Source organism: Rhinolophus hipposideros (assembly GCF_964194185.1).
Source record: "Rhinolophus hipposideros genome assembly, chromosome: 25".
Lineage (NCBI taxonomy): Eukaryota > Metazoa > Chordata > Mammalia > Chiroptera > Rhinolophidae > Rhinolophus > Rhinolophus hipposideros.
Window position 1 is genome coordinate 22,667,240 of NC_138071.1, and position 14,150 is coordinate 22,681,389.

Consider the following 14,150-nt stretch of genomic DNA (forward strand, 5'->3'; position numbering starts at 1 on the left):
GAAGGCAAGAGGGGAAAATGGCCCGAGGCAGAAGGCAAAGAACGCAGGAGGGGAAAATGGCCCGAGGCAGAAGGCAAGAGGGGAAAATGGCCTGAGGCAGAAGGCAAGAGGGGAAAATGGCCCGAGGCAGAAGGCAAAGAAGGCAAGAGGGGAAAATGGCCCGAGGCAGAAGGCAAAGAAGGCAAGAGGGGAAAATGGCCCGAGGCAGAAGGCAAAGAAGGCAGGAGGGGAAATGGCCCGAGGCAGAAGGCAAAGAAGGCAGGAGGGAAAATGGCCCGAGGCAGAAGGCAAAGAAGGCAAGAGGGGAAAATGGCCCGAGGCAGAAGGCAAAGAAGGCAAAGAGGGAAAATGGCCCGAGGCAGAAGGCAAGAGGGGAAAATGGCCCAAGGCAGAAGGCAAGAGGGGAAATTGGCCCGAGGCAGAAGGCAAGAGGGGAAAATGGCCTGAGGCAGAAGGCATAGGGGGGTGCTGGGAGGAAGTCTTCCTGAGGCAAGGGCTAGGGAGGTATTACGGGGGAAGACAGTATTGGTGGCAGGGTAATTCCAAGCATGGCTTTGAAGTCAGCTGTAAAGCTGAGATACCACTTACCCTCACCTCTCAAGTTTAAGTTTTCTCAGCAGTAAAATGGGGATAATACTACCCGTGGCAAAGACTGGCTTGATATTCCCAAGACATTTCTAGATTATATTTCCTAGTTTTCTTTGCAGATAAATATGGCCGAGATGGACCCTAAGAAAACTCTCACACATTTATCCACACTCTCTTCCCTGGATATCTGGCCAGACTTGCAAAATCTGATGACAGGACTCTGAGGGCCTAGAGAATGGTGGGGTCACCAGAAGCCCAGGTCACTGAATGGCTTCCTGGTCTCCTAATAAAACCGCACTGGACAAAAACCACAAAAGAGTAAGAAATAAGTCTATTATATTTGAGCCACTGAAATTTTAGGTTTGTTTTATTATACCAGTTAACCTATCTTATTATCTTCTTTAACTATAATGTAGGCTGAGTAGGGTATTAGATTACGCTAACTTCTGGAACAAAGCCCACATTTCAGAGGTTTAACAAAGTAAGGATCTCTTCCTGGTCACACCACAGACTAATGGTCAGTGACGGTGCACGGCTCTGCTCCATCCAGGGATCTGAATGGAGAGGTTCACATAGGACGTGTTCCAGGGAATGTGGTGGAGCAGGCCTGTCACACACCAAGAGTTTTTCAGTTTCCTTCCCGCACATGGAAGGATTGTATTTCCTGGTTCATCTGAAGTGAGCTGTCTTGCTTTAAACCAAGGAAAAGTGACACGAGTCTTTTCCAGGTAGAAGCATGTATGAACCGGTGCACATTTCTCCATATCTGCCCTCCCCCCAGTCATGATTGGTCAAGTTGGAGATTTCATAAGACGGAAACATTTTGAAACACTAAGTCAAGATGTGGCAGACAGCTTTACTTGAGTGTTGTCTGAATCAGCAGTGCACTATGTGAGAAATGAAGACTCTGAGAAGATAAACTTTTATTAAGCACCTACTATGGGCCCGGCTAAGTAAGAAATGCTTAACACAGTGGCCCTGATAAGCTCTCAATCAGTAGTGTTAATTGTTATTGTCATTCCAATTCTGTCGTAGACGTACGTGTCTGTATTTGCTCACATGGATCCTGTGCTCTAGATTACAGGACACTCATGGACGTTGCAGGGCAGCCGAACATCTTTCTTCTCTCTTCCTCTAAAACGTCTGAACATTTTCATAGGTGGTGGGCAGCTGAACTGGAAGTGCAGAGTTCCCGGATCAAAGACAGTGTGGTGTAGAGGCAAGAGCACTTGAACTAGGAGTCAAGATCAAATAAGTTCAACACACATTTATTGAGCACCTTGTGTATTTACCAGGCGCTAGAGAAACAAAAAAGTGTGAGTGAATCCCTACCCTCTAGGAGCTTACATTTCTGCATGGATGGCAAACAAGTAAACAAATTAACAAAGCATGATCCATGCAATAATAAGAATATAAACAGGAAATAAGAGCCACGAGACCTGACTAGTTCTGCCACGTGCTGTGTGACCTTGGACATGTTACTTACCCTCTCTGGGCCTCGCGGATAGTGAGAATGGGGTGGATCATTTCTGAAATTCTAACACCTACAGTTCTCAAAACCCTGTGAGGTCGGCAGGGCAGGCGTGATTTCTACTTTATAGACGTGGGGTCAGAGAGCCTGGGGTCAGACAGGTTTAGCACAGTGGCCTGAGCTACACAACTGCTTGTTGATACAGCTAGAGCCCAACTAGTCTTCCGAGCCAGGCCTCGTGTATCCACTCCAGGCTGCCTTGGCAGAGAGGTGGGCATGGCAAGAGGCTTCCTGGATGCCCCCGCTCCCAGTCTGGAGCTGGCTACAGACCAAGAGGAGGAAAGAGGCAATTACCTCCCCCACCTCCATCCCTCCTGCTGTAAGTACTCGGCAAATAGTGGGCATTTTTGAAAACCAGGTCTTGTCCTTCGAGGAACAGCACAGTGATATTAGCATGACATCCTGGGGATCCCAGGAACCTTCAGCAGCCAGCCCCATCACCCTCCCTGAGCCTGGTTCCCACTCACAGCCATCTCCTCACCCACTGGGATCTACGTACCCTGCAAAGGACATTTTATCTTATCTTCTTTAACTATAATGTAGGCTGAGTAGGGTATTAGATTAGATTAGATTAGATTAGATTAGATTAGATGAGGGGTGCTCTCCCTCACCCCCACCCCACCCCATACTTCCAGACCACCCTTACTGAGCCCACCCAGGACGTATGTGCATGCTTTAGGGCATGCTGTGAGCTCACTTAATTGAAGCAAAACAAATTATAGAGTTCATCTTTGTGTGCCTCTGAAATCATGCCATGCCCACCGAAGCCAGAAAGACAAATCTGACTATGGCGGCCACTGCTGTCGCCCACCATTAACTGGCAGACAGTGAGGGACGCTGTGGGCTACCTTACGTCGGGTACCACAGCCAGCACATGCTGTGTGTGCCACACCGAGACCAACAACACACAGTACTTGCTCTCCAGGGGTTTGTCATCTGATGACAGGAGCAGTCGGACACATGAAGAGACAAGTCATCAATGGCGAGGCGACAGATGGGCCGTGGGAGAGGCTCAGTCTTAAGTGCTGGAGGTGCTGGGGAAAGGGAGTGGCACTGAGGGCTGCTGCTGTCCTGGAAGGTGTCCCAGGGAGGCTCCAGCTGGGCCCTGGAGGGAGAGAAGGACAGAAGTCATTGTTTGCATTACCCACTCTCTCACGGCAATTCATACGGAAATCATACCAAGAAGATAAAAGTGTCCAGAAAAAGAAGCGCCTGCAGGCACGTGGACGTCCTTCCCAGGGTGGCCCCTTCTCCATCACCGGCACCCCCCCTCCGAGCTGGCCTTAGAGCTGGGGGGCTGGGTGGGGGACACGCCGGCCACACACTGGCTTCCCAAAAGCCCTGTGGGTGTGGGTCTGCGTTCAAATACTGCCTCCCCCACCTCCGAGCTGGGTCATATGGAGCAAGTCCCTTAACTTCTCTGAGCCTGTTTCCTCCTCTGTAAAGACAAACAGATGAGAAATACACGGTGATGGAAGAAATGACTCTGGGTGGTGAGCACACAATGTGATTTACAGATGATATGGTATGGAAATGTACACTTGAAACCTTGTAATTTCACTAACCATTGTCATCCCAATAAATTTAATAAAAAGTGAAATCCTTTGGGGGAAAAAAAACAAGCCAATTCACTAAGCAAACACTAGTTAACCCTAGCACCGCCGCGGAACAGCTACCACCCTAGTGAGTCTTCCTGAAAAAGTCCTGCCTGTCACCCTCCATCTTCACAAAAGACATCTGAAGGTGGCCGGGGGTGCGAGCCCCAGCCTTCCCTGCCCCCTGCCCGCTCCAGAGGTCGGACGAGGACGGCGCTGGAGTTTGGGTTCAAACGCGCCCAGGGAGCAGCAGCCCTCGCTCGAGCTCCGCGTGCTCAGTGCTTCCCCCGTGTGGCCGCCGGAGAGCACAGCACCGGGCTCCGCAGCCCTGCAAACACCGCAAACCTGGGGAGCTCTGTCCACGTGGGAGGGCGGGGGCGCTCGGCTGCTTTATAACCGTGGGAAGGATTTTCTGTATTTCCCAAGACTGGCGTGCCAGCGTGTCATGCGGGGTGTCATGCGGGGCGGCCTGCGGGGTCTCAGCTCCCGCTCCCCACATAAGAACGAGGACATGGCTAGGCCAAAAAGGAACACCCACGGGAGCCATAGGTAGGGAAGTCACACCACTATGGTCTCACTGGAGGCTGAGTTTACACCACGAGCGACATGCTGTCCGCTTTGCTGCCAACCGACCAACTCTCCTCGACTCTCCTTACTCTCCTTCAGTCTCCTCCTTCACTCTCCTCGGCTCCCCTCCATAGCCGCGGCAGTTATATCAGTGACCAATGGCTTAATGGCTACAGCTGATGGCCAACCAGCCACAGCTGACGGCCATCCACTATCCCAGCCAGCACCTCTCCACAAGCTGAGAGCCTGGAAACTGCTTTCTGGGGCTCTGTCCCCATTCTCCACCCCTACAAGTTCTCGCCTCATAATCTACACAACAAGCGTCTTCCGTGAGGGTCCCTGTGCCATATTAGACTATTGACACCTATGGACGAAAAGAAGCGATAGTCTTAGGAACCAACAATGGCAAATCCCTTCCATCTGGGAGGATACACGCTAGCTTTTTGTCCTGGGAAAGGAGGGTCGCTGCCACTGGCACCTTTCCCGGTTTGTGGTACCAGACCTTTATGGCAGTGCTTGGGGTCCCCTGCATAGTTTCAACATGTAACAGAACAGGGGACTCCATAATAGGCCATAGTGAGAGCACATAGGTTCCCTGCAAAATCATCCCGGTATCGGGACCTCCGTATACTACAGTCACTTGAAGTGGCCACTCAGCCACCACCCCTGGCGTCACTTGCAAATCATGAGTCAAACCGGCCCCTCATGGGGCTATCAGGCCCAACCATCGACAGTGGGGGCCTTTGACCTGCCAGGGCCAAGTCCATTGCTGCCGTTCCCCTGCTTTCAAGCATGTGGGTGCTGGCAGCAAAATGTTTCCATTTCTGCCGTAGCCTGGCTTTTACAGGGTCTCACTGGTGGTAACCTGTAACTGAATGGGAGCGGCCGTTCCATGTAGCAGAGCTTCTACTGGTGCGGGCCCTCCCTTCCGTGGTCTCTCATTCAGGACTCTCAGGACATCCCATAGACACGAGGCCTAGTCACGCATCGCGGGAGGGTGTTTTGACACCAGGAGACCTTGCTTCAAAAGGCCATTATAACGTTCAATCATGCCAGCTGCTTGTGGGTTATACGGAGCATGAAACAACCATTGCACATCCATCCTGGCAGCCCAGCGCTGCACCTCTTGCCCCGTAAAATGGGTACCCCTGTCATTTTCAATGACTTGGGGTAGCCCATAAAGGGCGCACAACCGTGTAAGAGCGACGACTGTATGCCGCTGATCTGCAGCCGGACACGGCCAAGCAAACATCAACCCCGTAGCAGTGTCCACTGCTGTGAACGCGTATATCGCATTGCGGGCCTTAGGCAGGGGTCCAATGTAATCCACTTGCCAGCGAGTGAGGGGCACCCTCCCACACGTAATCTGCTGTGTCTCCTAGGGGAGCCTTCGCCTTTGGGGACTGTCCTGGGCACAGACGGCACAGTCATAGCAGGCATCTGCTATCTCCTGCCATTTCAAAGGCAGACTCCAGCGTCTGCTCACCTGCCACATGGTTTGGCTTCCAGCGTGCTGCAATTTCCTGTGCAGCCAATGGGCCACATCAGTGGCAGGAGCCCGTTCTAACCATCGGACCCGTGCTAGGGCATCTGCTTCATCATTACCTGGGGACACTAAAGGGGAGTGACCTGTGACATGCATTAGGGTCACCTCCTTTCTCTGCCCTAGGTCCCAGAGGTCCTGCCACATGGCTTGACCCCACAGTGGACGGTGTCCTACCAACCAGTTTTGGTGTTTCCATGTAGGGAGCCACAACGTTAGGCCCCAGAACACCGCCCAGCTGTCAGTACAAATAACTAGGGGCCCAGGCTCATGGTTGATTACCATCCACACAGCCCGTAGCTCAGCCCATTGGCTACTCTGTCCCGTCCCAGTATCAAACCACATGGTGTCTGTTTTGGGCTGCACACCAATAGCCGTCCAAACGGCTACAGCCCCTCGGCTAGAACCATCAGTAAACCAGGCATCCTCAGGTACTGGGGACTGTCCTTCTTTGTAGGGCGAGGGCTCCAAGTCCTCCCCTCTAGGCAGAGCGCTTGGCTCAGCCTGGGCTACAAGCTCTACAGGCCCCAAGACCTGTTGTAGCTCTGTGCTCAAAGGGCTTGAGCTAAGGGTGCTACGTTGCTCCAAGTAGGCACCCCACTTGGCGAGGGTCGTGGTCTGTGCCACCCCCGTTTTTGGTCCCTGGGTCCACGTACGCACCCACCCCTGGACAGGATAGGTTGTTCGAACCAACACCTGTGCCTTTCCTGTGATGGCTTCTGTGGCCACTAGGGCTGCGTACACAGCGGCCAGCTGTTTCTCTATCAGAGAGTAGCGGACCTCCGCTCCTTTCCATAATTGGGACCAAAATCCCACTGGCAATCGGAGACGCTCCTGCCGTTGCCAGAGGCCCCATCCGTACCCCTCTTGGGTTACGTGAACATCAAGTTCAAATGGGCGGCCGGGGTCCACTACTTGCAGAGCCTGTGCCTGCTGCACTGCCCGTTTCGTGGCAATGAAGGCTTGCTCTATAGCCTTTGTCCAATCCCATGAGGCCCCCTTTTTTATCATATTGTACAAAGGCCTTGCCATTTGTGCCATGTGGGGTACAAACGCCCGCCAATATCCTAGCAGACCCAAATATGTCTGCAGTTGGGAGACCTTGGTCAGCCAGGGAAAGGCTTGTATCTTATCAATAATCGCCTTGGGTATAACCTTTGTCTTACCCGACCACACAACACCCAAAAACTTGACGGATAAGCCAGGGCCTTGGACCTTTTCCTCATTCACCGCCCAGCCGCGTGACTTCAGGTGGCGGAGAAGAGAGGGAGCTGCTTTCTCTAAATCAGAAAGAGAATCTGATGTTAATAGAATATCATCGACATAATGAAACAAGGCCACAGAGGACGGGTGATCCCACTGTGCCAAATCCTGGGCCACGAGCCCGTGGCAGGTAGTGGGGCTGTGCAAGTATCCTTGCGGAAGAACTTGAAAAGTCCACTGCCACCCATCCCAAGTAAAAGCAAACTGCTCTTGACACTCGGGTGCAATGTCAATGGAAAAAAAAGCATTGGCCAAGTCCACTACATAGTGATATGTCCCCAGGCTGACAGTCAGACGATCCATTAAATCATGTACTGAAGGCACTGCAGCGTGCAAAGGTGGTGTCACCTTATTTAACTCCCTATAGTCCACAGTCATTCGCCAGGTCCCGTCTGGCTTCTTGACTGGCCATACCGGGGAGTTAAACAGACTGTGCATTGGCCTCACAATATGTGCCTTCTCCAACTCCAATATTGTGCGACCAATCTCCTCCTGCCCTCCTGGCAGGCGGTACTGTCGCATTGTAACCACGCGCCAGGGCTGTGGCAACACTTGAGGAGGGTGGTGAGCATGCCCGCGTGTCACTGCTTTCACCACCCGGATCCGGAGACGGAACTCTCCTACTGACATCTGTAAGCTGAGGCCATGTAGCACGTCCACCCCTAGAATATACTCCGGAACGGGGGAGACATAAACCTTGTAGGTACACGGGGGAAGCCTTCCTATACCCAGTGGCAAGGAAACGGCTTTCACAGTCACAGTCTTTCCCCCGTAGCCATCAATGCAGATTGCTGGTCCAGGGAACAGTTCTGGGTTCCCATAGACAAGACTGTAGTCTGCGCCAGTGTCAACCAGGGCCAAAACCCTCTGCACATTAGAAGGGGACCAATGTATGGACAGTTCCACATGGGGCCTCCAGTCCCTGCTAGTCCCCTCAGACCGGGCACCTTGGCCCCGCCCCTAATCAAGCTGAATGGAGTCGTCCTCAAGCGGCGGCATAAAGTCCTGGAGGGACACGGGTCTTGCTTTCCCAGACTTCTCCTTTTGGCTTTGGAATTGCTGTTCCGGATGCAGCTGTTTCCAAAGTTCCAGCAGGAGTGCATTGGGGTGTTGGTCTATTTTCTCCCAATCAACCCCTGCTGCCACGAGATCACGCCACATCTGTGCGCGTGTTACTCTCTGAGGCTGCGACCTTGCCCCTTTACCTTTGGTTTGGGCTTCCAGGTCTCAACTGTGTGGACCTCCTGTCTTAACTTTCTTCGCCTCTGGCTTTCAACATCCCCTAGGGTGGCCATGGCAGTTGTAACTTCATGGATCCGTCGCCCTACATAAGGTGTTAGAATAGCAACCAAGGATCCAAAAGCACTCTCAGGTGCAGTATCCAAAACCAGATGTCTCATGCTGGCTGTAAAAAGCTCGTCATCTGGCCCCTGCATGTTAAGGTTAAAAATAGCATTTCTCATACCCATTTCACGGATAATTTGCATGAGATCTGTATATGAATGCCATTGACTCACAGCGCCTGGCAGTTCACTAGCCTGTCCCCATACCATGCATACCGCAGCAGTGAGCCACTCCATTAGAGAGTGGTTGCCCTGGTCGTGGGCCAACCTATGGCAGTTCTGTAACCTCTGTCGCAGGGATGGATGCACTGTCACAAAGGCTAGCTTTTCCATCTCGCCTGGGGAGCAGAGAATGTTGTCTGCTCCCTCATCCCATAAACGTAGTAGCCAAGCCGAGACTGGCTCTCCAGGGCGCAGTCGGCACCGCCCCCGCAAGCTCCTGCAACTCAGCGGGAGTGTAAAGGGTGTAGGTTGTGAACTCAGTCACAGCTGGGTTGCCGGCAGCAATGCCCCCGGGGCCCAAAGGTTGCTCACGTTTTACCCTTTGCTTCAAGATTGGCCGGGCTTGGGGGTTGGGAGCTACATTGTCTCCACTGTGGGGCCCCTCTTCTAACAGGCGGAGGCACTTCCAGCGCCTCCAACTGGGACACCTGGTCCGGCACCTGGGCCATTTCATTAAGCGCATTTTCCTTGTTAAGACTCAAGGCCCTGAGGAACATCCAGCCCACGCAGCCGGCTATAGCCCTCCGGCAACTGCTCAGTTAGAGCTTGCAGGCCGGAGAGCCGTCCATGTCCTCCCACCCCTCGTTGGGGGTCCAACTCCTGAGAACAGTGGCCACCGAACACCACATACTGTGCGGGGGCCACACGTCCTCCTGCCCAGAGTCAGACTCCATTCCTACCTGGTCGGAGTCTTGCTCATTGTGCCAGGTGTCTGAGTGGGTGGAGGCCTCCGTGGAAGATATCCACAAGCCTCGGAGCCTAAGGCCGCAGCAGATCACCAAAATAAGGGCAACGCCGTCCATGGCCAAGAAGGTGGTGTGCCAGCTGGAGGCTTGGGTCTCCCAGGCAGACCGCGCCTCCCGTTCCCGGTGTTGCTTCTCATGGGCCTCCCGAAGCTGGGCTCTCACATGCACAAACCGCTCCACCATGCTTTGGTAGGTTTTGGCCAGCACCGTAGGCTGCTTACGAAACTGAGCTTTTATACGTGTAAACTGCTCCAGTATATTCCTTAGAGTTTCAGCCGACACCATATCCTGCCGACTACGCCATGTGTCGTGCGGGGTGTCCAGCGGGGCGGCCTGCGGGGTCTCTGCTCCCACTCCCCACATAAGAACGCAGGACATGGTGAGGCCAAAAAGGAACACCCACGGAGCCATAGGTAGGGAAGTCACACCACTATGGTCTCACTGGAGGCTGGGTTTACACGACGAGCGACCTGCTGTCCGCTTTGCTGCCAACCGACCAACTCTCCTCGACTCTCCTTACTCTCTTTCAGTCTCCTCCTTCACTCTCCTCGGCTCCCCTTTATAGCTGCGGTAGTTATATCAGCGACCAATGGCTTAATGGCTACAGCTGATGGCCAACCAGCCACAGCTGACGGCCATCCACTATCTGAGCCAGCACCTCTCCACATGAGGCCGAGAGCCTGGAAACTGCTTTCTGGGGCTCTGTCCCCACACAGCGTTTTGTTTTAGTTTTGTGCTTCTTTCCTTGGTAAGAACCAGATGGGAAAACTCTTAAAACATTGGTGACCCTGAGTCAGGTTTCCTCTCGCTTTACTAAACTGATTAGAATTGTCTTGTGGTCCCAGGACAAACCCAAGGTTAGGAGAGCTTACTTGCCAATGGGCCTTAAAAGCTTCAGGCAACACGCTTTGGAGAATCGAATGAGAAATAAGACCCAAATGGCACGGGTTCTCGACGCCCTGTCCTTTCACACGGCTCCTTCCCAGCCCACCTTGTCGCTGGTCCCTTCCCTCTGAACCCCCAGAGCACAGTTCAATTGCTTCTCCTTGCCTTTGTCCCCTGTGGAGCATTACCTGCCTTGGGGCACTTCTGTTAGAATTAAATGAGGTGACACGACCCCCAAGTAGCAGCAGCAGCTAACCACTTCCTTAACACTCAGCCCCTCAACATACATCCAGCAGGCGCTGGGAGGGTGGTGGGCTTCCTGCCACCGCCACAGGCCCACCACCACCACACTGAGTTCCCTTAACTTATTGTCCACCCGGGTTCCCCACTCGCTTCCCAATAAAAACAAAATACGAAACCACAAAGTACCCATCTTTTGCTAAAAATCTGGAAAGCATGCGAAAAGGTCAACCAAACCAAGTTGATGGCTTTGTCTGAAAACTGACAAAAGATCTGAGCAGAGCAGAGCTGGACCTGCTTTCCCTGAGCTATTTTCTGAAAATGGGCCAAGACCCAAATTCACACAGGCAGCTACCAGTCAGGCCACCCACATCTCACCCGGCCAGGGGCACCAAGAAGAGGTTGGGGAGGCCTGGGTCCCCCCCACCCCCCAGCAGCTTGCTCTGGGGCTCCAAGTGTGTGTGTGTGTTGGAGGAGGGGGCATGCGGAGCCTCCCCAGGCCCAGGGGAACTGCCAGTCCCCCTTTCCTCCCCAGGCAGACCACGGGGGACAGGAAGGGGGACCCAGGTAAGAGGAAGCCTGCCCTCCCTGCCTCCCCAGGAACCAGGAGTGAAATGGCTTGGAGGCTGTAGGGAGGTGCTGTGTGTGTGTGGACAGTGACGCACTGTCAGTACCAGGGGAATGCGCTCTTGCGTGTGTGTGTGTGTGTGTGTGTGTGTGTGTGTGTGTGTGTGTGTTGGGGCCAGGTGCCTACACTACTAAGCATGGGGCATTGCTGAGCCACACCACCTGCCTGGGGAATAGCAATTTCACGGAGAGATCATTTTACATCAGGAAAAATGTTCCCTTCACCTTGGCCCCAAGTGTCCAAGCCGTAAAACCCAAGCCTTTGGGTGGAAAATCCCCTTCTGTTCCAGCCTTGCCTGGGTACCCGTGTCCCCTGCTGAGTATCCCCTGCTGGCCTCCTAGATCACAGAAGTCCTGGGCACAGACGTGGAACTCACTTGTGGGCTGGCCAGGTCCCAGCTCAAGGCGTGTCCCAGTGGTTCCCACATGAGGCTCCTCCTGTGGTTCCGATTGTAGATTCTGCAACCTTCTCTTGCAGGCCCAGAGATGCCAAGTCACCCAGCCCCCAAACAGGAGTCTGTGCTGAAGAGGAACCAGCACATCGGGAGGGGACCACAGACGTGAAACAGGAAATCGTATTCTTGAGACCGACTCCAAAATTTGCAGCATTTGTGGTTCAAACATTAAGAACATAAGCATTGTGACAGCAGAGCACGGAAGCAAATATGAGGTCCTTCCAAGCGTGGGATTGTGTGCACATTAGATATAGGTTTTTAAAGTGCCATTATATTTCGTATTTAATTAATGTCAGTGATTCTTCCCAAGGAGATAGGCCCCTGTGGAACAGATGTCTCAAAAAAGAGCATTTTTCACTCACGCTGGACTCAGCCACTTCTCCTCAAATCCCTCTAGTGCTTGTTGCCAGCAGGGCACCTACAGCGCCAAGCAGCCGTCATCTCGCCTCCAGGGCGTGAGGCAATCTGCTTGCTGCTCTCTCACCCCAAACATGGGACGTGAGTCCTGGGGAATTCGAAGGGGCTCTGGCAGGTGTCCTATCTGTCTGTGAATTGACGAGAAACAGCAGAAGTAATTCCTCACATGGTGACGAGCCTGCCCCTGAGGTGTGGCAACCAGAGACCAGGGGGCTCACTGTGGACGGAAGGATGTTTGCAGGGTGGCAGCCGTTAAGCAAAGCAATAAAGGATCCTTGAAGGGCTATTTGGGACCATGAGCCACACAAGGCACCAGAAAGCCGTCAGGATTTTCCCTAAGACACAGAAGTACAGAAATACAAAGATACACAAAATCAGGATACTAATGAAGATTTATATCACAGAGGTAAAATATACCCAACGTTACACACTCTTTACAACAAGGTGAAGAATGACCTGTAAGACTTGTGTCAAAGCCAGACAAAAGCTTCCTTCCCATTCTGAGCTGTTCATTTGTTCATTTATTTTTGATTCGGCCTTCTGCGGGAAGGGGCGTGGTCCCTTGTGACAGGCTGGCTCTGGGGTCCAGGCAGTGAGAGTGACATCACAGGATCACTCCCTGGGGAGCTACGTCCCCCATTCATCAACACACAGACCTAGAAGACCCCTCTGTCTGCCCTGCCCCTGCCATGAGTGTGGGCCTCCTGTGCTGTGTGGCTTTTTGTCTTCTGCAGGCAGGTGAGTCCTGGGCAGTGTCCCTTCCAGGGGTGAAAATTGGAAGGTCCCAGCCTAAGCCTTTCTGTGGTGGCTGCTGTATCAGCTTCTTGTCCTTCTCCACAGGTCTGGTGGATGCTGGTATCACTCAGAACCCAAAATTCCAGATCCTGAAAACAGGACAGACGGTGACACTGACCTGTGCCCAGAGTATGAGCCACAACTACATGTGCTGGTATCGACAAGACCCGGGCCACGGGCTGAGGCTGATCCATTATTCAATCAGTACTAGGACCACCGATGAAGGAGATATCCCCGAGGGGTACAATGTCTCCAGATCAAACATAGAGAACTTCCCCCTCACGCTGAAGTCGGCTTCCCCCTCCCAGACGTCTGTGTACTTCTGTGCCAGCAGTTACTCCACAGCGCTGCACAGCTGCCTCCTCTCTGCACAAAAAGGCAGGGGGAGGCCCTGCGTCTTGGACTCAGTGAAACCTGTGCAGCTTGAACTCCCACCCTGGGAGCCTCGGAGCCCTGAGCGGCCTGTCATGCAGAGTGAAACTCAGTGTGTGCTGGGGTCCGTCTCCAGGGCACTGTCTGCCAGGCCTGCACTGCGCCCAGGGCCTCGGGCAGACACGTCTCCACCAATGCTGTCTGTCTGTCTTCTACAGCTGCCCATTAGCCGGGAAGGGGCTTCGCCAGCTCCAACTTTTCTAGTCATTAGTCTGAGTCTGACTGATACAGGAGAGTTAGCATGTCCCTAGGTGGACAGGGAGGTCCCTAGTAGAATAAACAAAGATAGTCATATCCTAAAATTCCAGGTTTTGAAATCACTCCTTCGCTCCAGGACAAAATGTAACAAGGCCTTGAGGTTAATCATAAAAGTCCCTTTGGCCTGACAAATGCAGCAGATCTGATCGATAAGAGTGAGTTACTTTGCTAATTCCTTTAGGATGGGCAAGCAGAACAAACCTGGCAGACGAATTCATTAGAAGGCACCAGTTCCCTTCTTCAAACAGTTCCCTTCAAACAGCTCCCCTTCCCCAAACAGGCAAGGGAAGGTATAAACGTAAGAGCTTTTGCCTCACTCACGGGACACCCCCATTCGGGACCCCCTCCCGCTCGGAGCTCTGACCCTTTGCTTTCAATAAACTATCCTCTTTTTAAAACTCTTTGCCTCTCCTGGGTCCGTGTTTCCATTCTTTGGTCTCACGAGACACGATCCTGGCCTACATCTAGAAACTGCCGGCAGATCCAACATCATCTACATAATTTGCGGACTCACAGGAAGAATATTCCTCCATCATGATGCCTCCAGGATGGAAAGTCATTGGTAACTCAGATTCTTCTAGACCCCCTTGTCTCTCCCTGGGCACCTCCTTTCTGTCTCTCTCTAAGGGCCTCCGTGAGCGCT